This window comes from Podarcis vaucheri (genome assembly GCF_965113315.1).
Source record: "Podarcis vaucheri genome assembly, chromosome: 3".
Lineage (NCBI taxonomy): Eukaryota > Metazoa > Chordata > Lepidosauria > Squamata > Lacertidae > Podarcis > Podarcis vaucheri.
Window position 1 is genome coordinate 104,756,781 of NC_138761.1, and position 23,120 is coordinate 104,779,900.

The 23,120-nt window shown below is 43.6% G+C and overlaps 1 long non-coding RNA gene across 1 annotated transcript; it reads left to right on the forward strand.

Moving 5' to 3' along the window:
* Positions 1-9,985: 9,985 nt before the first annotated feature.
* On the forward strand, positions 9,986-21,522 carry LOC309528364. Its single transcript, XR_014217711.1, has 3 exons — positions 9,986-10,007; positions 10,686-10,745; positions 20,768-21,522. It is a non-coding gene; the product is annotated as an uncharacterized lncRNA (long non-coding RNA).
* Positions 21,523-23,120: the final 1,598 nt, after the last annotated feature.

The following is a 23,120-nucleotide window of genomic DNA, read 5'->3' on the forward strand; positions in this document are numbered from 1 at the left end:
TGAGCTTTTTTTTTTGGGGGGGGGAGATCACCCCAAGTTGTTGAGCTTTTTGGGGGGAGGCTGTGCCAGTTGCTCTTGCTCATCTGCCCATCTACTTGCCGCCAATCGCCCATTCACTATCCGTGTATAAGACCATCCCCATTTTTTTAGCAACGAACATCTTATACAGTGGTACCTCGGGTTAAGAACTTAATTCGTTCCAGAGGTCCATTCTTAACCTGAAACTGTTCTTAACCTGAGATACCACTTCAGCTAATGGGGCCTCCCGCCACCACACAATTTCTGTTCTCATCCTGAAGCAAAGTTCTTAACCCGAGGTACTATTTCTGGGTTAGCGGAGTCTGTAACCTGAAGCCTATGTAACCCGAGGTACTACTGTACATTAAAAAAATACAGTATTTAATGAAAAGAAAAAGCTTTTGAACAAGGTATCCCACATTATTTAATATTTCTCTTATTTTCCCCAGAACTACTTCTGGAAAAATATTTCAGCTTCTGCCACCAGCCAGGACACCAAGGGCTACTGAAAAGCTGGCTTTCCTGGTTTTTTCCTAGGAAGAACATCATAGCAAGGGGAAGCTTGCCCATCTCTTGGCCAGTGATGGAGCAGAAGCTGCTTCATTGCTTGCTTTCCTTTTCTCTTCCCATTTCTTCCTTCCTTTGCATTGTGATTATTAGACTGTGAACGGTCTTCTCTTTTAATATGCACTTCTAAAAGCAAGGCTAGAGCATCTGTTTTGCCTGTAGGAGGTTCCAGGATCAGTCCCCAGCATGTCCATGAAAGGCAGAGAGAGACTCCCTGTCTGAAACTCAGGAGAGCTGATGCCAGTCACTGTGACAATAGTGAGCAAGATGGACCAGTTGCCTGACTCAGGATAAGTGAGTTTCCTGTGTTTCAGTGCTGTTGACTTGCAAGTCTTTCCAGATGATTATGATAGTGAATTAGGTTTTCTTACCTGCCCTTCTTTATGGTCCAGTGAGAGCTGGACCATAAAGAAGGCTGATCGCCGAAGAATTGATGCTTTTGAATTATGGTGCTGGAGGAGACTCTTGAGAGTCCCATGGACTGCAAGAAGATCAAACCTATCCATTCTTAAGGAAATCAGCCCTGAGTGCTCACTGGAAGGACAGATCCTGAAGCTGAGACTCCAATACTTTGGCCACCTCATGAGAAGAGAAGACTCCCTGGAAAAGACCCTGATGTTGGGAAAGATGGAGGGCACAAGGAGAAGGGGACGACAGACGACGAGATGATTGGACAGTGTTCTCGAAGCTACCAACATGAATCTGACCAAACTGCGAGAGGCAGTGGAAGACAGGAGTGCCTGGCGTGCTCTGGTCCATGGGGTCACAAAGAATCGGACACGACTAAACAACTAAACAACAACACCTGCCCTTCATCACAAGCTTCCAGGTCAGGCATATGCAAAAATACATTATTGAAATCAGTTACAACTAAATGCCTCCCCCTTTTCACTTCATGTGTTCCAGCATCAGCCTTGATCACTTTGCTTGCTCTGCCTTCATTTCAGCTCGGTGCAATCAGCTGCTATTATTTTACTTATTTTGTTGTTTAGAGTGTTAGCTCTTTCAAAATCTGATTTACTTATATACAACAGTATGAGCTATTATTTAGGGAACAGTGGCAGCTTAATGAATAAATAAAAGCTTTTGTGGTTGTTAGCAGTGTTTTAAGTTGCTATCATTTAGATTCTAACAGTGTGGTAGCAATTCCACCATAAGCATAGCTTCTGCATGAAAGAATGATCTCTTGTAGAATGTAGAAAGAATGATCTCTTGTAGATCTTTTGTAAATGGTCAATCAAGATCTCTTCTCTATATGCTTTTTGTCCCATATAGCTCAATTCCCACCTAATCAGGAGATTCAGGACAAGCAAGGAGCTGTCCAACAGTGGCCACAACAAGATTAAATATTGCTTCAGTACTAACTGGGCTTCAACTGTGCAGCTTTATAGATGCGTCAATGTCCCATCCTTTCCTGAACTGTCATTAGGGTCTTGAGTAAGAGTGCATGTCAGGCATCTTTCTCTTGAGTAGGGCTCAGGAAGAATCAACTGCACCACTGGCTCTAGGCTGGCTCTAGGCTTCCATTGGATACTCTGGGCCCAAGATCACTCTGGGGGGATCTTGCTCGAACAGAAATGAATGGACGAGACCACTCAGGGTATAACCCTTCATTTAAAACTGCACCCTTACTGAGCCGAGGCACCAGGAAGGTGGTGGTGTCATGGATTTAGACTTTGTTAGTGTTATCAACTTAACAGTTCCTGTCTTTAAGAAACAGATAGGTAGCCGTGTTGGTCTGCCATAGTCAAAATAAAAAAATTCCTTCCAGTAGCACCTTAAAGACCAACTAAGTTAGTTCTTGGTATGAGCTTTCGGGTGCATGCACACTTCTTCAGATACACTGGTGTATCTGAAGAAGTGTGCATGCACACGAAAGCTCATACCAAGAACTAACGTAGTTGGTCTTTAAGGTGCTACTGGAAGGAATTTTTTTATTTTGTCTTTAAGAAGACGTGGGCTGCCACTATGCCATCTATGTTCAGTTCAAAAAAGCATACAGCTATAATGGTTTTTGATAGTGGGTTCAGTTTTAGTTTGGTACCAAAGATTCAAGAGAATCTTTGAGATAATTTTCTATTTCTATGAAGAAACATACACTTCTAATAACTCATATATCAAAATATGAAACATATAGACTAATTAGCTATAGTTCAAAAAGGACAGTACACTCCACGCTCTTGTCTAAGATGCTACCAGCCACTTAGGTACAGACAAGATACCTTTAGATGACAGAAAGCTAATACGTTCAGACTTCAGAGCATATTTATACAGTGTCTGTGAATCTTATCATGTAAAGATAATCTCATTGTCCCACATATCTGGCTCACAGTCTTAACCATCTCTTTGTTAAGCTCACAAATGAACCATCTCATTTTTTCTTGACATTCCCAAGTGATTGAAATATACAAAAGGCTTACACCTACTCTGTAAATTAGGACCCTTAAACATTCACAAAATGTTAACATAAGCAGGAAGCATATATATGTTTCTTCCAGACAACGTAAGCTCTAAATACACTTTTGATAAGTCTCATAAAACCAATACATCAACTTTTGGGACATATTTATCACAACACACATTTAATCACCTTATCCTGTTTTCATATTCCTTAACCCAAAATTCACTGACCATTAACTGAGGAGCTTCAATTAATGAGCAAAGCTGTAAACACGCCTTTGACCTTGAGTGACGGACTTCCCATCCAACACGTATGGGCCATTGCTCCATAAGTACAATTTAACAAAGCAAAACAAAAAACCTTCCAGGTTGTCTTACTAATTTATTTATTTTTCCTATCCCTTCCAGTGGGATCAGGAAAGAGATCAATTGTTTAAATGAACATGACAGGGAAGCCTTGCAGGAGACATCTCCCCAGGGCTTAGAATTCCAAATGCCTTCATTTGTTGGTTCATTCATTAAGTGGTGATTTTGAGGTAATTTATAAAAACATAATGGTATATAAAAGTCAAGCAACGTAATAACAGATTGCAGTGTCCAGTATGCCAGGGCCCTGGAAAGTTGCCCAGAATGACCAGTATGGTAGCATTTAACTCCAAAAAGGGGAAGGGGAGGACATCAAACACAAGATTAATTAAAAGGAAACTGAGCCAAGAGGATGAAATCTTTCCAAGTCACTTGGAGGCTTTTTACAATCATGATAATAAAAACTCAGCTAGAACGTATTCCACAGATTAGGAAACTCACCCAGCAAATCCAGGAGGATGCTAGTGTGGTTAATGAGCATAGTCAAGAAGGCTATAAAAGGCAAGAACATTAGTGATTGGGTCATAAACAAATGTTAATAAGTAAAACAAACAGCAGTCCTGGGATTAAGAGGATCAGCTGATAACTGGTTAGGCAATGAGAAGAAGCCAAGAGTAGGAGAAAATGGGAAGTTCTCAGAAGAGAAGACAGGAAGATGATCTCCAAGGAGTTGCACTACCAGGACTCAACAGAAAGGGAAGGGGCAGAGTCCCTGAGGAAGGGTTCTAGGCGCCAGATAACATAGAATTGCAGCGTGGGAAGGGACCACATCTAGTCCAACTCTCTGCAATGATAGAATATTTTGCCCAGTTTGGGGCTCGAAACCACAACCCTGAGATTAAGAGTCTTGTGTTCTACCAGCTGAGCTATCCGTTGGAGTATGCCTGAATCTGCAGCACAGCAAGCTCCTCAGTGCCCTTCCATCAAAGGCTACGTTGACAATAGGCCAATGAATGGTTGGGGAGTCAACATAAAGATTAGTTATTTATTTATTTCAGCCACAGGCATTCATTGGCTTTGATGAGGCTTAACACCCTGATATTAGCCACCAAGAGACATAAATAAGCCCCATTGATTTTAGTACAACTTCCAAATTAGCATGCTTCAATGCACTGCCTGACTATATATGAATGGGAGCTGCAGCAATGACATTGCTAAGCAGCCCGTTTTCTGCTACGCAAATAATTAACACACATGTCAGGACCAGGAGCCTTTTCCTACAGCCACTGACCTTAGTATGCAGGGCCGTTCCATTATTAATGCCTTTTCTGCCAAGCCAAACTTTATGGTCGCAATAAATGTATTTGATGGAAGCAGTCAAACAGTTCAATCAGGGTCTATCTCCTCGGTCTCCCTGCTCCACTTTCTAAGACATATAGATTCCCACCTTCCCAATTTTAAGCACGTTTATTTCTCTGGAACTAATTTTTATTGGAATGGACTATTTGCTTGAAATACGTGGCATAGATAACTTTACCTTCTATGGAGATGAAGCAGAATTCTAATAAATTCCATATATCAACAGCGAACATTGAGACACTAGTGGCGAGGTGAATTGGAAGCCTTAGTTTTACAGAGCCATGTTACCATTGATTTATTCTTTGCTTTGGGCATGTCTCCTGGGCTGTTTCCATTTGAATTCTATTTTCAGTAAACAAGATACTTATAAAACATAACACAGGTGAGCAAACCGGGAACATTTCTTTCAGTGGATCCTGTTTCCTGTGATGTGCCTGGAATTACCTAGTGATACACATCTTTGGGCAAGAAAAAGACTAACCAGTCAAATAAGTTATTTTTATTTTATTTATCAATGCTCACTAATGAATCAAAACCTAGACGTGCTACACTGCAGGGTTCAAAACATTTGCTCAACACCAAGGGATCATGCAACCTGTCTTACGCAGCAGCCTAAATATTTGTTTGTGCATCCATGTATTAAGAAGCCAAGAGACAAACTTACTACGGGTGGGGTTCAATGGTTTCTGTACAAGTCTGAATGGTGAAAGGCAAAGATGATACCAAAATACACACACACACCCCACACCCAGAGGTGAATTTAGAGCAGTGTGACTGGTTCCACCACACCGGGTGCTGAGTCTAGGGGCTGCTGCAGGGCGTTGCAACTATGACATAGTGAATTGAGCAGAACGGAAGGTGAGAAGGTGATGAAATTTGGGTCGCCGCTGAAATGAGAAAGGCCAAAGTCTGTCCCTGCCACATGATACCACCCCTTTGCAAAAAGTCCCTATTGTACATCATGTATAGAAAGGCAGTTGTTTTAAAAAGGGGCAGGGGGTAGAAGAACATATAGATGCCCGCCTCCATAAGCCCTGACACGTTTAAGGTGCTGGTAAATCTGTTCCCTCGGAATGTAAGAATTGCCTTACTGAGTCAAACTATCTACTCCTGCAAACTGGGTTCTAACAAAGCAGCGTAGGCTTATTGACTGCTTGGAGATATTCCATCTCAGGTGGGAAGAGCACAGCACCAGCTGTTGATAGCAGAAGACAGGTCACCTGTCCAAATATTCTCCTCCTTGGTTTAATTAGTTGATTATTAAAATGACTGATGTGGGGGGAAGAGAACCGAGATGCGGCTCCTGACTGTGGTACTTCCCAGCAAGACTTGCCAGTGTCCAAACCTAACACAGTTCTACGTTGACACACATGAGAATATCTGTGTGTGAGTTCTGAGGGACACCTGGAGAGTGTCTATACCCTGCTGTATCCGACTCCTGACTGCCGAGTAGATTCATATTAAACCCAAGAACCGAACCAAATTTCTCCCCCATCCTTACTGCTGAGTGACTGAGTGTCAGAATGCTGCCCGCGGCTCCCGGCTGGTTGCCCAGGAATTATAAAGACAAGGAAAAGTTTCTTACAGCCTTTTTAAAATTTAAATCTTTACAGAGAGAGGCTATAGAACCCAGCCTCTTGGATAACAGCGTTGTCCTGAGTGAATCTCCACCCTCCCCTGTCCCTCATTCGTCGCCATCATCTCCTCTACGGGTGCAGCTATGTGCCCTCTGTCTTTGAGCTCTTTGCTCTCCTGCTTTTAAGGCTCCCCGGGTTCTGGGAGATGGAGGGTCTGGAATGCTTTCTAATGATGTGTCAGCCAGGTGTTGCTCTGGCTCTCCCATGATTTCCCAACTTCCCCCCTCATCTGCCTGTGAACTGCAACCTCCCTCAAACCTCTGTTGTAATTGTCTTCCTCTTCCTCCTCCCTGGAAGGGTCAGGATGGGAAGGTAGTCTCCACCATTCCGCCTCTGCCCAGTCCCAGACGCTGAGTGAGAAGTGATACTTTTAAAAGAAAGTTAAAAGAAACAATTTATAGCTGAAGCTCAGGTGCCAAACAGTATTTTAGGAATCTCTAGAAGATGGATACCAGTTTCCCCTTATTCATTTATCACCGTTATTTATACCCCACCTTTCAGGATACATATCCTTTCAAGGAGGTTTTACAAGTTACATGAAACTTTGAACAAACCACCATAAACAATAAGAACATTTGAAAAGTCCCAGGGATTTTCCCCTCAGGACAGTTGATGGGAGAAGAAATGGGAGTTCATCTGCGGCAGGCCCCAAGGCCTCCCTTCCTCTGCTGGAATCTGACCTAAAGGCTGCTGTCCATTAGAATATAAAATAATGAGCTAAAGAGACAAGTAATCTGACCAGGTTTAAGGTAGGAATCTTGATCCAGAAAGTCTTGCTGCCTTCCCTTCAAAAACAGCCTTTAACACACAAAAACTGACCGCTTTTGGCAACCTGCATCACTGAGTGCTGCCGTCATGATAAACCGCCTTTGCATCCATCATACATTTTGTATCAATGACCTTAGTAAACAACTTCTGCAGGTATTGCATCTCCCATAAATAGATTGCTCCCAGTTTATGGGATACCTTCAGATCTCAATGACACAACATTTTTTTCATTGATAGAGAACATAAAGAGCTGGTGATGTACGGGATATTATAGAACTTGGCTACTTGCATGTTTGGATTTATCGATGAACTCCTCCATCCCTAAAAAATAAATAAAAAATCCCAGCCGTTCAAAACTCAGTAACAGCGGCTCAGGTGATAATCTAAATGCCAGTTTTATACTTACTTGCTGCAGTTGCAAATGATTCCTTTGTTGCGTTTCCTCAGCGTGGTGCAAATATATGACAGAAAATTGATTTAGGCAGGTATTTATTGATTTACTTTCTAGCAAGAAAAAATGTACATTAACATGAATGCACTCGGGTTCTCCTCCTCTTCCCATCTCTTGTTGAATTCCCTTCTGATATGGCCATTCCCTTAAGGAAATAACATGTTCCAGTCTGGGGTTCCAGTTCTTCTCCTATGACTTTGGTATGTGGTACCCAGACAGAGGAAGTCAGGAGAATGAAAGTGTGTGTGTGGGATTTGGTTCAGTTTGCATTGTAATGTAAAACTACATGGCATCATGGTTCTCAGGGAAGGGACTTCCTGTGATGTCACATGACATCAGCTGTCAAACAGTTTGTTGTGAGGTGCTCACTTTCTACTACAGTGGTACCTCGGGTTTCATACGCTTCAGGTTACAGTGGTGGCCCACAAGACGAATGCCTCGCAAGATGAAAAACTCGCTAGATGAAAGGGTTTTGCGGTTTTTGAGCTGCTTCGCAAGACGAATTTCCCTATGGGCTTGCTTCGCAAGACAAAAACGTCTTGCGTTTTTTGCAAGTTTGTTTCCTTTTTCTTAACACCGTTAATACAATTGCGACTTGACTTCGAGGAGCAACTCATAGAACGCGGTGTGGTAGCCTTTTTTGAGGTTTTTGGTGATTTTTGAAGCTTTTCCAAAACTTTTCCGACACCGTACTTCGCAAGACGAAAAATTCGCTAGACGAAAAAACTTGCGGAATGAATTAATTTCGTCTTGCGAGGCACCACTGTACATACGCTTCAGGTTACAGACTCTGCTAACCCAGAAATAGTACCTCGGGTTAAGAACTTTGTTTCAGGATGAGAACAGAAATCGTGCTCTGGTGGCACGGCAGCAGCAGGAGGCCCCATTAGCTAAAGTGGTGCTTTAGGTTAAGAACAGTTTCAGGTTAAGTACGGACCTCCAGAACGAATTAAGTACTTAACCCGAGGTACTACTATACTTACTTAGCACTGACCAAAACAAATGCATGTATATTGAAATGCAGCTCTTCTTCCAGATCTGCACTTCTTCACCCAAATAATGCATACACATATTTGCATATTATGGATGTGTGTATAAATATTAGTGAAAACAAACATAAACATGCATTATAGTATAGGAAACTGCTTGTTAAAAATGTATATAAGGCAAAGTTGCGTACAAAAAATGGTATACTGAATATGTGTGGAAATGCTGGTGAATTTTCATTGGGTCTTTGTAAATAAATAAATCTGTAAACTGATGCTCAAATATGGAGAACTGAATGTAAGATAGTAAAAATGAGGTACTAAGAGAAAGTGAAATTGACAGATCCATTCATCCCTAGTAAGGATGATGTATAAATGGGTTACTATACAGCTATAGTAATTGCATGTTTAGATGAGCTAAGACTAGTGCCACTTACTAAAGGAGCTGAAAACTGTATGAGTGACAGTTCGTATTCTGATAAATCGCCCTGAATGAATTTTTCATTCGTTCCCTCCCTCCCCTCCCCTTGTTGACAATCATGTTCATAAACTAAGTGGAAGGATAATCAGCAATTACTGGTTGATGTGAGGATGTAAGGCTAAGAGGAAATAAGAAGCGTCCGACTGCACTGGTCTGACTGCACTGGCTGCCAATTAATTTCCAGGCCCTATTTTGACCAATAAACTTTTAAATGGCTCAGGACAGCAATACCTCAAGGACAGCTTCTTCCCATATGAACCTACCTGGACCCTGAGATCATCTTCTGAGGTCCTTCTTCGTGCGCCTCCTCCTCGAGAGGTCCAGAAGGTTGCAACATGTGAACAGGCCTTTCTTTGCCATGGCTGCCCTTCTGTGGAATGCCTGCTGCCTTTATTATGTACCTTTAGGAGCCAGACAAAAACGTTCCTCTTTAACCAGGCCTTTGGTTGATTGATATCCAATGCCCTTTTAAAATGTGGGGTTGTTTTTTTTTGGGGGGGGACATTATTGGGTTGTTTTTATTTTTATTATGTATTTTGTGTTTTTCTATTGTGATCTTATCCTGTGAACTGCCATGAAGTCTGTGGGTATAGGGCGGTATACAAATTTAATTAATAACAACAACAGTAATAATTTTATATGGTTGTAATCTGCCCTGGGACCTGCTGGTGAAGGAGGGTAATTAAATGAATAAACACACAAGGGGTGACTTCTGGTTTTCCAGTGTTTAGCAATATAGGACGACACCGAAAAGAAGGATGGGACTACTTGAATATAAAAGAATAAATTTCATTTTACATACTTGCAAAAAGCTGAAAATGGATTAAAAGCCATATAAGCAAACTTGGTAGTGTCAGTTGAGAGTAGTGTCAGTTGAGTGCTGGTGGTTGCTAGGTTGTGGAGGTCCTTGTGACACGCCCTTCATTGTGACACCTCCCTCTGCTGGCTCCTTGGTCACTAGGGCTCTAGAGGCATAGCCATCTCCTTTGGTTTGTTTGATCATTCAGCAAGTGAGAGAGAAAGTGGATGGAGATGTAAGTATACTTTCTCATCAGCCTCTGCATTGTCTGCAGATAATGCTCCCGACAGTCTTAGGAAACATTGACACCCTATACCCTTTTAAAATGTGGTTCTCTTTTGGGGGGTGGGGTGTTATTGGGTTGTTGTTTTTATTTTGAATATATGGTGGTTTTATATTTTGCTTTTGCTCTGTACCACCCTGAGACCTCTGGGTATAGGGTGGTATATAAATTCAATCAATCAAACAATCAATCAATCAATCAAAATTAAGCATCACTAATGACAGTGAAAAATAGGAGGCTTTAGTCTAGTGCAGGGATGGTCAGCCTTGGCCCTCCCAGTGAACTCCAGAACCCATCAGTCCCATTTGGCATGGTCTATGCCCAGAAAACATGGGTGCTGCAACCCAGCAACATCTACAGGGCCACCCGACCTCTGGTCTAGTGCATAAACCCAAAGGACCTAGAATTCAGTTTATACTGGGGCAGTCCTAGGTATTTGTGCCCACAGTAATATTAATGACACATCTTTTCATCAGCACGATCTGCGGAGTCCAAAGACTACAGAATCAAAATACCAGGCAAGACACATCGTTCATGCCAAGGCTACTTCATAACTTACAATTATTGTGCGCCCCTGTATTAGCCACACAAAAACAGTAACAAATATATGTTTTAAAATGTGCACTGCAGATGTGGATACTCAGAAAGGAGGTCCCAAATCTCATCATGGTCCACCTTTGTTGGGAAAGGGTAAGTAATGTTTTTGAGGCTGTATCATGTGAAGTGTCCCACATGACAGGAAGGATGTTAGAAGCATGACCAGTAACTAATCCTATGGCTCCTGGTTAGCAATCTAGTGTCCTTCTTTCTATATCCCTATAAATACAACTGGTTAAAAACAATGGAATGGCCAGTATTGGGCCAGCTGATGTTCATTTAGGCCTTGAGGAACAGCATTTGACTCTGGAGCAATTGAAGGAGTAATCTTTAACAACCTTGCAGGGTTTTCTTTCCTCCCTGAAGGAGAAAAGAGCTGATTAAGTTAAGTGATTGCCAAGTGTATTATAAGTTTAACAAAGCTCACATCATATTTCCCCCCTTACATGCCATACAGTAATTGTGCAAAATGCATGATTTTACTTTGGCAGCATTATTCAAACTTAATTACAGTGCTAAGAAGCAACCACAACTGAAAGAGAAAAAGCTACGTTGCTCCAGAGATCAGCGTGGCATTTCTGGCTTAAAAAAACACAGTTCTTTTGTCAGGGAAATAAACTGTGTGGAAAGAACTTTTTTTGCTGTATAGAAAGCACATTTAAAACAAACTTTAAACAGATACCTGAATAGATTTAAACAGCTACTTGGTCCGTAACTTTTAAGATAACACTTCTTTCATTGCCTTCCCATAGTTCAGTCCTTTATACACAATAGACACTAGACATTTTTTTAAGGCCCTGGAGGTAGATTGTTCTCTTAAGTAAAAGAGATGTTAAATAAGGAAATGACAGAAGGCCATGCATTTCAGCAGTGGCATAGCGTTTGTTGCCAGCACCCAGGGCTGAATGGAGGGGGTGGGTGGGAGGGAGGGAAACGGACTGAGTACACATGCACATTCAACTGCCTAACAGCATCTGAGACAGACACCCAGGAGATGGCTGCTGATAAGAAAAGAAGCGTCGTTCCATTGTCTGCAGAGGTCACTTCCTGGTTCCTGGGCTGTTTTCAACGGAGCCCAGCAACGGAGCCCAGCAATGGAAGTGAACAGCTGTACAGAGGCAGCACTGAGTGTTGAAATTTTGCCCCCCTAGCAAATTTGGGCCTGGGGCAACCACCTCTGGGCCCCCCACCACTACATTTCAGCCAGGTTGGTCAGCAAGGCACTAATGTTTCCTACCTGGACTATTTTAGCAAGGACATGTATCTGAGAGAGGAAGAGGTTTCGCCTCTTTTTTTCAGCCTAAGGGATTTTGCCCCTTTGAAGCAACGTTCTGTGGGCCACATCCCCATGGAGGGGCAGGGTTAAAGGCAACAGCAGACTGAGCAATGGATGTGAATTTTACCTTTGTACATAGGTTACTTTCTACACCAGGGGTTGGCAGATACCGCGCACGCACACACACACAAACGCTATTTCCAGCGCTCCTTCCGGCGTGGAGGTGTGCGCAGCTTCCCATTGGCTGCAGGAGTTTCCTGCAGCCAATGGGAAGCTGGCCAGCTTTGTTTAGCGCGGCACACGGGGCCGACCGAGTGGGTGGCAGGGGCCCATGGGCCGGTTAAATGACCCCCATGGGCTGCTTGTGGCCCATGGGCCTTAGGTTGCCGACCGCTGTTCTACACACACTCGCACACCCCTCTCTGTGCCCCATCCAGACAAGAAAGAAGAATTACCAGAGGTCAAGGCAAAAATTCCAGTCAGGCAAAAATTCCCAGGATGGGGAACATTATTGGTTGGCTGATGTAAGGAATTTGGAATTCAGCTGTGGAATTTTGTGTTTTTAGGTGTCTTTCGAAGGAGCTAGATCTAGATCAAGTCATGCTTAGATTAGATCCGTGGAAATGAAGGGATTTTTTAGTTATAACTTAAGCCCCCATGACTTCAATGGGTCTACTTTAAATGCCAACTAAGTCTAGCCACAACTCAATAGCATTTCCTTAAGAAGAATGGAATGAGGTTCTTGAATGAAGAGCAGTCTTTTGACACATATGCTGCTGGACTATCCATTGATGATTTTTTAAAAAATCCTTTCCCAGGCACATATCACAGTAGCTGTGTGTCCACAAATTGAGGCAACTGGTTTTGACAATCAGTGCCTCTGCATAAGTGTTGTAAGCACAAAGTCACCCTTTACTTGTTCCCCTGTGCAGTTTACCCCAATTGTGAGTCACCACTCAAGTGTAATTTGCATTGAAACAACAACTACTTCTAAAACTGGGTGTGAATGGGCGCTGGACTGCCCAGATCCGTGCATTTATTTGTTTCTGTTTCTGTTATTAGCTCTGGTACACCTGTGCATTATGGGGGGGGGGGAGTTCAGGGCATTGTGATGCAATGTGTTTGCAAGTGTCCTGTGGCCCATCTATTTAGCAGCTCAACATGATCTATTTAAGCAGCTCTAGAACTGGAAGGTGAGACCGATAGACGATCTGCAGATGTACAAATGGATCAGAGGGAAAGAGGGACACTTGCAAACAGAAGCGTATCGAGACCAAATGCTTTGGGGACGTGAGATGGCGTGCGATCTACCTGGCCATTTAAAAGGCACAGCTAACTCCTTCTTGACTTCTGCTAAGTCATCACAAGCTCACTAGCTGTTCCTCAAAAGAGTGCTTAGCATTCCCTTAAGGTCAGTCAAATGGGAGCAAAATGCACCGTGACCCTCCCTCCAGCCTCTGTATTAGAGAAGTACAGAAAAAGGCACTTACCTGGTGTTGATAATAGAGTGCTCTGCACTTTACAAGTGCTGTATGAATGATGAACAGCAACACCTAATGGAACAACAACTCCGTCAAAATAAACTTGCCCTTAAAATGTGCTGTGGGTGGCCATGGTGGAGAATGCAAATGTTGAGGAATGGTGGCAAGCAAAATGATTTCTTTCTTGTGGTTGGTGCAGATACAGCTTTGTGACTCTTCAGTTTTATCTTCATGCACCAGTGATGGGGAATCTGTGGCCCTTCAAATGTTGCCAGACTCCAGCTACCGCTATCCCTGACCACAGATCCTCCCCCATCCCTGTCCTACATGCTTGGGGAAAATGCTAAACTATCATTTGCTTAGCCAGGACATACTTATATTCAGTAAACACCAAGGAAGTTTATCTTGGTGGAAGGGCACAGGGGTTACTTTTGCCCTTACAGAGGATGTTTCATGTGCTGTCATTTGTTTGGATTTTAGCAAGCTCAGGCATGGAGAGGTGTTTGAAATTACCTTTCCACCCTAAGTCGGTCTGGAACCGGTCCAGAGTATTTTCTTTCTCTCCAGGCTGCCTCTTAGTCAAATCCTTTCCACCAAAGGAGAATGAATAAGGCAACTTAATAAACAACCTTGCACTCATCCGCTGGAAGGAGGGGGAAGAGTGATCCAAGGATGCACATCTCAGTGGCAACACAAGGGCTGAGAAGGATGCAGACACTGTCCATGATGAGGACCTAGTGTGAAAGCTGGAGCTATTAGCCCAGGAAAGGTCTAGAGGACACCAGGACACATACCTGCCAACTCCTCCTTCCCCAAGTCATTGTTTGTGGCTGAATCTTCTCCCTCTTCCTGAATAGGCCCTTTCTTACAAGGAAATATCTGTTTTCAGCCAAACAGTTTCTTCTATGGTGACTCTGGGCTTCCCAATGCTGCTGTCTTTGTGGTCCAGGAGTAGTGGTGGTGAAGGGAGAGAATCAGGGATTGAGGAGGGCTTGAGTTGGAGGGTTATGGGTAGGGTCCATGCAAGGTGTGCATTAGACCATGCAAGGTGGCGATCACACAGGGTCCCCGGACGTTTGACGGTCTATTGATCCCTGTGCCACCACTATCATCACTTCCCCGCTGCCACCAACCCGTTTCTCTCGGGTACACACTGGGTCCAGACAGTTGCTGACATTAAAACAAATAATCAAGTTTATTTTATAAGCACGAACAAGTTTATGGTTTCAGTTAATTTTTGTTGTCAGTTTCTTATCCTTAGTTTCTATACCGGCCTATACCTTCCTAATAACTTCAAACTGATTATCCCAACTGTCTATCTGACTCCTAACAGTTTCTCTCACTCTCTCACAACACAACTTGACCAACCCACAGACTTATCCTCCCTCTTCCTTCTCCGACTCCCAGCTGACTTCCCAACAACTCCAACTCCTCCCCTTGGGTTCCCACTGGCCAATCACTTCACACTCATTTAACCCTTTCCTTATGATCCACCTAGGAGGCAAACGCCACACAGGGCATTTCAGGCGGTCTTGGGAGCAATTGTGAGTTCCTCCAGGTCCACAGCTGTAGGGGGTTTTCTGCAATCTTCCTAACCCTTTTCTTTCAAAAAGGTCTTCCTGGGGTCTCGGTTGGGTGGGATCTTGACAGGCACATGGGAAGGGCCACATAGCTCAGTGGTGGAACTCATATTGTGCATGCAGGTTCAATCCCTGGCATTTTCAGGTAGCGCTGAGAAAGATCCCTGTACCCTAGAGAGTGCAGACCTGGGTTGCTGGATTCCAATTCACATCAACTCCAGGCTGCACTGCTAATGGTCAGAATGATGGGAGTTGTAGTTCAGTAGCATCTGGAAGTTCGCCATCCTTGGTGTGAGACAATACTGAGTTAGATGAATTAGTGGTCTGATTTGGTAGGAGGCAGGATCCCATGTAGCACTGTTTAGACTACTTCTGGTGTGGTTTGAAATGCCTGTTCTGGCTTCAGTATCCTATTTGGAGATAAGGAATCTTGTTTTCTTATCTCAGCCATTAGCTCAAAAGTCATTTTAAAAGTACTTTTATGATGAAAAACCACACATAGATCATTACTTGTCACAACTGGTATCTGAAGAAGTGTGCATGCACACGAAAGCTCATACCAATAACAAACTTATTTGGTCTCATAAGGTGCTACTCGAAGGGATTTTTTTTTATTTTTTCACAACTGTGTGTCCATCTCTTTTGTTACACGTACAGATGTTGGAAAAAACAAAATCAGGCATGGATTCCCAGCACAGAAGCAGCCTCTTAAAAGAATAGAGAAATGCTAAACAGCTGGAGTCACACTCAATTTATCTGAATACCCTGACTCATTTGTATTATGGCCTGCTTACTAATACATCCTGATTGATTCATTTCAGAAACGCAGTGCAGCTAATAAATCTCATTACAAATCGTAACACATGACAAATCAATAAACCTCCTGCTATATTAAGATGCAAAAGCAAATCTTGACAAGACACAGCGCTAAATGCCCATCAGGCGCAGCAGTTTATGCTGTAGTGCGGAACATTGACAGGGCCACCAATGTAAAGGCTCTGCACTGTAGTTTCTGAAGAATTGCTCCCAGAATGGGTGGAAACCTGATCCTCTCTGGCATATCTTAATGGACTTTTCAGCTTATATAGGGCTAAAAACACAGAGCTCCGCATGTATTTTTACTCATTTCCCCCCCTACAAGGAAGTGTAGAAAGAACCCCTCCCCATACCCTGCTCTCCAATGTCACCTTCCCCTCAGCAGGGTTCTGATAACAGAAGCAAACTTGGCTGCAAGGAGGACCCGTTGGATTTTGTGGTGGGCAGGCAGGGAGTGCTCCCCTGTGTGACCTTTGCGATCTTTCGATCAGCTGCCCTCGCCATATTTTGCCATTGTCGCATCTAGTATTGCTCTCAAAGATCAAACATTAGAATTCCAGCACTGGGAGCGCGAATAACCTGCAGGAAGGCTGGATAAGGTTTTCCTGAAGCCTTCATTTGAAACCCTGCCCGCTTGTCTGAAATACAGATGTTATTTTCCCTCCTCTTTTGAATTTCTCTACACACTCTGTATACAGTGGTACCTCGGGTTACAGACGCTTCAGGTTACACACTCTGCTAACCCAGAAATAATGCTTCAGGTTAAGAACTTTGCTTCAGGATAAGACCAGAAATTGGGCTCCGGCGGCGCGGCAGCAGCAGAAGGCCCCATTAGCTAAAGTGCTGCTTCAGGTTAAGAACAGTTTCAGGTTAAGAATGGACCTCCAGAACGAATTAAGTTCTTAACCCGAGGTACCACTGTACTGGCGCATCCAGGAATTGAAGTAAGGGACTATTTCAAAATATCCCTTACTGGGCGTGAGCTGAAAATGGAAACATTCCACCTCGCTGTCACTTCCCAGGATTTCTGGGTGGCTAATGTGATGGCAATCATGCTCAGAAGAGCCACTACCAAGGATGTTGCCCAGTGTGCCAAACCATGTGTTCAATGACCACTTGCTCTGTTTTGCACTGTAAGAACTGCATGGCTGTTTCTACGATCCAGAGCAGATTTTATTGGGTTGTGATGGGATGCCACCATAAGCTGGCCTTTGTGGAAGTACTTTGATCCCCTTGCCCCTGTGCCAGGTTCTTACTGATGTCCACAGCCCCTATGTTGTTATAGGCCACCATGTGGAGACCACTTTCAGTGCAGTCCCTGTGGCATTAATAATGTGCACTCCATTTCTAGGCAAAAGACACCAGATTAAACATTCTGAGCATGTCCGGCTCCTGCTGCCATGGTTTTCTAGCTGCCTGTTCTGCACGTAGACAAAAATCTATTGAAGTGCATATAGACTATATTACATCTCCTTGCTTGATGTAATTAGTTGAGTCTCTTTTGGTTTGAGAGAACTTTTTCCCTGGAACAAAATTGATTTTTAAGTTATCTGATTTGTATTGAATAGTGTATTCAAATCTCCTTTCCCAGAATCCACAGACCATCTTTCTGACCTGCATTGACTGAAAATATCTCAGAATAGTTTTTAAACCAAATGCACTTACTCTCAGCACAGTTTTCCTTCCTAGCAAAAGAATTTAATGCTCCTTCTTTGGGCTGGATTCTTTCTCAACACCCCTCCTCCCCCCGTTTCATTGTTTAAAGCCAGGTTCTCATTTTCTGAGATCTCTTGTCTCCAGGTTTGAATGTGGGGCGAAAAGACATAGCTGGGAATACAGATTAATGTATGTAAGCATTATTGAGTATTTACAGTGCAGATGTGCAGTTCTGCTTTCATAAAAGCGAAACCCACAGATGTTACGCTTCAACATGACAAGCCATTTTTATTCTGGTTAGGGAAAGATCTTCCGTTTAAAAGAAAAACAATGCCACAAAGGAGACGATGCTCTTGGGATTCAGCAACCACAGCAGCTTTCAGAAGCCCCCAAACTCTTCAATTCAAAGAAAAGCTAAGCTCCTTTCCTCCAGAAATAATCCTTTCTTTAGCAGGTGTGTGTGTAAAACATATGTCTCTGAATCCTCAGCTGGTGTAATTTCAAAGATGAAGTCAATAGAACAGTGTTGATTTAACTAGACTTGAGATACAGCCTACAGAATTTAAGGGTAAGGAGTCCCATACACACAGCTATGGCTACAGCTGGGCTTCTCGACAGGTGTTGCAGGGCTTGTAGTGGGAGATGTGAGAGAGGCATGGATCAGAGAAGGGGGACTGCAGGTAGTTCCAGTTAAGCTACTAGCATCACGGCACAGAATTCTCTTGGTCCTGGGAATCAGGTGATACCAGAGAGCCAATCCTGTGCAGCTGGCTGCCGGCTGGTTAGCATTGCCCTGTGAAAGGGTCTTCTTGGTGATGGTTCCCTCTTTGTGGAATGCCCCCCCCCGGTGAGGCGCATCTTTCTCCCTCATTCTTAATGGGGCCCCTCTGTCAGTGGGTCCTCCCTGCAGAGACAACAGCCTAATCAGCCCTGAGCGTGTGACGAAAGTTCCTAAATTATTGGTATAGGAACTCAAGAGTGGCTTGTAAGTGCCATGCCGTATAAGCTACAGCAACCAGCTTAGACCTCCTTACACGATGAGTTTCTCTGGTAGACTGGGGGGTTGTGGTGGATGGGAAGGACAAAGACTTGATGACCTAGTCCCTCCCAAGGTGAGCTAAGCCTGGCAGGACAGCTTTCTCTATGGTCTTAACTGTTTCAAGCATCAATTAGACAGGTATGTTGGTTATATGAGACTGATTATTCCCCCCCCCCCCAAAAAAAGGAGCGTTTGAGAGAGATGGCATTGTGCAGGTGATCTGGGAGACAGTTCCAAGCATACAGAGCAGCGAGGAAGAAAGAGCAGAGACTTCTCAGGAAGGAGGAAAATGCTGGATGGTGGTGGCTTATGGGTGAGGAGTTCAGAACCCTCCCTATGCCAGCTTGTCTCTCACTGCTTTCGTTTGCCCTTTCTCTTGAGCTGAACTCATATACGAAGAGTGTGCTTGGCTGGGAGAAAGTGCTAGCAGTGGGAGGATGAGCCATAGGCAGGCTCACTTCATGTAAACATCCCTTTTGCTGGTTTTCTCAACTGACACGGGGACAAACAGAAGAAGACGCCTTCACCCCGGTATGGCTCCCCTTTATCACATACACAGCCCAACAGGACAGCGACAATAATCCACCAACAGCATACAAATCAATATGGCTAAACTGATCCAAAACACCCACCCACCTCACCCACACACAAAAACAAAGATCACCACAGCCAATCGCAAGCAAACAATCACACCCTAGGCCAACCCCAACCTCTCTCACCACCAAAGGAACACAAGTGAACAACACAAGCAACGCTGACACCAAACTCTACATACATTAAACATAATAGAAACACCGCCACCCGACCCCACCCCTATCCATCCTCCCTCCCTCCACCCCCTCTCTTTTTTCTTTTTTCTTTTCTTCTCCCCCTAATGCCTCAACAAATGAAATGGATTTGTAAAAATGTTACATGGGTAAAAAAAAAAATACGAGGCACTACACTCCTGTAAAACAAGAAAATCCTGAATAATAATAATAATAATAATAATAATAATAATAATAATAATAATAAAAAAACGGCAGTATGTGCGATCAGGGCACGACCTGTATGCAAACATACGAGCCTGCCGACACCGCATCTCATTTAGCCCCGAGGAGAAAGAGAAGGGAAACACAGCCCATAGACAGCAAAGGGACAAGTCTCTCTGTATTGTCATATGATGCTATACTTTCAGAGGATTTCTGCCTTTCTTCTTCAGTATGCACAGTATGGGTGTTCTGTACTTGGTACAAATGGCACCTTGCCTGCTAGTTCCATGAGTGATTTCTCCTAGTGAGTCAGGAGCATGCTTCAAAACATTTGGCTTTGAAGTAACAGTGATATAAGGCTCTGGTATGCAGGAATCGTTGGAGGAAATAGCTTAACATATTTTAAAACATTTAAGGAAGTTTTTTATGTTTAATGTTTTATTATGCTTTTATATATGCTAGAAGCCGCTCAGAGTGGCTGGGGCAACCCAGTCAGATGGCTGGGGTACAAATAACAATAACAACAACAACAACACTTTATGATGTAAACTTGAACTGTAGATTCTCCCATAGTTACACTGTTAGGCACTTATATGCCAATAGTGAATGGCTTTCTTCCTTTCTTTTCCAATACTGCTTTAATTGATAGATCAATTGCTTCCCCTCTCCCCGCCTGCAAGGCCAGCCACACACAGAACTGGAAATCAGGGAGTTGAACCATTAAAAACATGGGGATGGTTCCAAATTGTTATTTATATTATTTATTTTTTTAACAAACTCCCTGATTTGGTTTCTGTTTAGACATTTCAAACTGGTTTTGAACCAGTTCAGAGACACTGCTTGCACACTGACATTATAAAACTCTTAGGCTGTGATCCAAACTCCCCCCCTTATGTAGGGGCTATGGGGGGGTTGGAATGAGTGGAGGCATCGCTCTGCTCACATCTGCTGGTTTAGCAAGCCTCCCACTGTCTGTTGAATTGGTGGATAAGTGGAAGATCCACCAGTGATGGGCCAGCCAGAACAGCCCAGTTGACAGCTGCGAAATGGAGTGTTCTGAGGATGGGCCAGGGCTGAGACAGCCTGGGATCCACTGGATCCTATATTGCTGCTCTCAGGGATTGGGACTGAAATGCCTCCCCCCTGGCAACCTTCCATTGTTGCCACAAAGAATTAGGTAAGCTTGCCTTTAAATGCAAACCGAATCATGATTTCTCCGTTCCCTAGTTGTGATGCAGAGGGGTATTGTGGGTGTGCCTCTATCATTATGAGTTCATTGGTTCCCTCTATTTGCAGGTATCATGTTGGGATCATAAGTCAGCGTCCTTGAATGGTGGACAGTGGGAGTTTGCAGAGACTGCGGCCTGTCTTGTTTTCCAGCTGTTTTTTTTTTTTTTACATCTTCTCATTGCACATCTTGGACACGATGGCGTGAAAACATAAGTAGCAATAGCCATCATCTTAGATGACACTGAAAAACCTTTGTTAGACTTTCATAGGTGAATGGAGACTGCACACCCAGCACCAGTGGACCTCTGAGGGTCAGAAAGAAAAAAGGGGATAGTGATCATACCCTTCCTGTGAATTCTGAAGGCAACTAGCTGGCTGCTTCTGGAAATGGGATGATGTACTTGACAGATTGTGGTCTTTTCCAGCAGGGGATTTCTCTCATTTCTATTTTCAATTTCAATGAAATTGAAAATTTCACCAGAGAAACCATGCCATTAGTTCCCTAGCAACCACCCACAGCCGACTTTCTGCTTCTGGGGTCATCAGAATGAGGTTTCCCACAGACCGAGACACATTACCACAAAGGATAACATGGCCTTCTTTTACGCATTATTAGCAACTGTATAAAAACAGAATGGCGCATCTAAAGGGCTTTTCAATATAAAGAAAATAATGATTAGACTACTGTTCATCTTCCACTTGTAATCCACGCGTTGAATGTTTCAATGACAGAAACAGAAACTTGTTATGCCCTTTGCTATGCCATCCATCCTAGGCCTGGGGACAAGAGGACTTCATAGAATCTTCTTTTGGGCATTCACAGTCAACCAAGACAGAAGTACTGTTCTTGGGGGACAGGGGGTGGGCAGGTGTGGGGGACTCCCTGGTCCTGAATGGGGTAACTGTGCCCCTGAAGAACCAGGTGCGCAGCCCGGGAGTCATTCTGGACTCACAGCTGTCCATGGAGGCACAGGTTAATTCTGTGTCCAGGGCAGCTGTCTAACAGCTCCACCTGGTATGCAGGCTAAGACCCTACCTGCCTGCAGACTGTCTCGCCAGAGTGGTGCATGCTCTAGTTATCTCCCGCTTGGACTACTGCAATGCACTCTAATGGGGCTACCTTTGAAGGTGACCCGGAAACTGCAATTAATCCAGAATGCGGCAGCTAGACTGGTGACTGGGAGTGGCTGCCAGGACCACATAACACCGGTTCTGAGAGATCTGCATTGGCTCCCAGTACGTTTCTGAGCACGATTCAAAGTGTTGGTGCTGACCTTTAAAGCCCTAAACGGCCTTGGTCCTGTATACCTGAAGGAGTGTCTCCACCCCCACTGTTCAGCCCGGACACTGAGATCCGGCGCCGAGGGCCTCCTGGCGGTTCCCTCATTGCGAGAAGTGAGGTTACAGGGAACCAGACAGAGGGCCTTCTCAGTAGTGGCGCCCACCCTGTGGAACACCCTCCCTTCAGATATCAAGGAAATAAGCAGTTATCCTATCTTTAAAAGACATCTGAAGGCAGCCCCGCTTAGGGAAGTTTTTAATATTTAATGCTGTATTGTTTTTAACATGTGATTGGGAGCCGCCCAGAGTGGCTGGGGAGACTCAGCCAGATGGGCGGGGTATAAATAATAAATTATTATTATTATTATTATTATTATTATTATTATTATTATTATTAAACCTGTGAAGGTTTGCAGCTTCCTGTGTAGGTTTCTTTTTGTTTTTTTTTGCAATGGGCAGTGGTAGCCAATGCTGTGCATTTCTCAAAAAAAGGAACGTCACTCACATCAGGCCGTTGTGCTCGGTCACGTGGGCAGAGATGTTGGGCACTGGAAGGCCGGAAAGTCTTGTGTTCTAATCAGAGCTGGGTTTGTAGTAGCCCCTCTTCTTCTTTGGAGATGTTTGAGTGTTGTGATTAGCTATCATGTATGCCAGGGAAGCACCTCATGCTCCCGTAAGGATTGGGCTCCAACTGTGCTGAGTGATTTTTATATGCGCATGCATATGCAACAGTTCAGGGAGAGGAAGGAGACAAGAACGAACATAAGATGATCAAGGTGATGGTTGGCATATGATGTCGGTGGCATGTGTTGCTGTTGTTTGTATTCATCGGCCCACAAGCAGATGGTCATATTTACACATTTGGTTGTTGCCTGAAATTGTTCCATGAATATTTTGTTTAAACATTTTTTTTAATGCAAACCTTTTTGCCATTTGTGATGCCAAACTTGAATACTTGAATCCTTGGCTCATCAAACTTGGGTTTCTTTCTCTTGGTTGGCAAGCAAAAGTTTTCTGTGTTACTCCTTTTACCTTGAAATATTTTTATTTTATTTTATTTAAATACTTTTATTTAGCCTCAAAATTCCAAAGACTGTACCCTCAGTGCCTAGTGATAAAAATCATGCTGTTGTTTTAA